The sequence below is a fragment of the Petaurus breviceps genome, unplaced genomic scaffold (assembly GCF_028583685.1).
Source record: "Petaurus breviceps papuanus isolate PSGF00001 unplaced genomic scaffold, PetGlider_PUasm1.0 176, whole genome shotgun sequence".
Lineage (NCBI taxonomy): Eukaryota > Metazoa > Chordata > Mammalia > Diprotodontia > Petauridae > Petaurus > Petaurus breviceps.
In genome coordinates this window covers 12078983-12080084 of record NW_027185771.1, presented here as the reverse complement: position 1 = coordinate 12080084, position 1102 = coordinate 12078983, and the positions used below count along the sequence as shown (strand labels likewise).

At 51.0% G+C, this 1102-nt stretch overlaps 1 long non-coding RNA gene across 1 annotated transcript in view; it reads right to left on the bottom strand.

Moving 5' to 3' along the window:
- LOC138159354 (uncharacterized) overlaps positions 1-1102 on the bottom strand; it is a 20939-nt gene that overhangs the window by 3936 nt on the left and 15901 nt on the right. The window contains exon 2 of the long non-coding RNA XR_011167875.1: positions 318-365. This is a non-coding gene — a long non-coding RNA (uncharacterized lncRNA). The remainder of the gene's footprint in view (positions 1-317; positions 366-1102) is intronic.

Genomic DNA, 1102 nt, shown 5'->3' with positions numbered 1-1102 from the left:
CTCTCCCTCTCCCTCTCCCTCTCCCTCTCCCTCTCCCTCTCCTTCCTTCCTTCCCCCTTCCTCCTCCTTCCTCCTCCCCCCTTCACTCTCTCTCCCCCTCTTCCTCTCTCTTTCCCTTCCTCCCTCCCTCCCATCTTCCTTCTGTCTTCCTCCTTCCACTCTCCCCCTCTTCCTCTCTCCCCCTTTCCCCCCTGTCTCCCTCTCCCTCCCTCCCTCTCTCCTTCCTTCCCTCTTCCTCCTTCTTCCCTTTGCTCTCCTCTCTCCCCCTCGTCCCCCCTTCTCTTCCCCCTCCCTCCCTCCCTCCCTCCCTCTCTTACCCAAGCACAGACTGTGTGATCTCCAGCTTGAATGACTGCTCACAGGGGCTACGAGGATGAATAAGAGAAGGAGAAGAGCATTTCTCATTCATTCACCGTGATCCCTGCCCCTTCGATTTCATACTTGAGGATGGCGTTTCACCCTTTACTCATTCATCATGCATACAGTACAGTCAGAGGCAGAGTGGCTGCAGGCACTGAGTGAGATTCAACCCAGGAGATGCTGGGGACAAGATATTTTCATCCCTTACCAAAACATACCCATCTAAATTCACCCACTCCCTTTCCTTTGAATATCTCTTCTACTGTCCTGCACCTGGTATTGACAGCCTGGGATACAGCTGGAGAAGGGCTGATTCTCCTGTTCTATGAATAGAATATCCCAGGACAGAAGGAAATCCTGTATTTGGATCCAAGGACTTGAATTTGGATTCTACCTGTGCTACTTGCAGTAGACCTTGGCAAAGTCATTTCTCCTTTATGGTTATTGGGTTTTTTCCATCTACAAAATGATGGTATGGGGGTGGGGCATAGTTGGGCTATATGTTCTCTCAGGTCCCTTCCAGCTCATGATCCTTTATTTCCCCTAAGATACTACTTTCCTCTCCTCATTGTGCCTGCAGAAAATCAGTCTGTGTTAGCAACTTCAGCAGGGGGCATGGGAACAGGCATTAAGTCCATGGAGCCGCCATGTTCCCTGCCTACCACACATGCAGAATGAATTTTCCTGTTGAGATGGTGTTTTGTATTTCAGCTACATCTCCTTGGGGGGTGGGGAGGTGGGG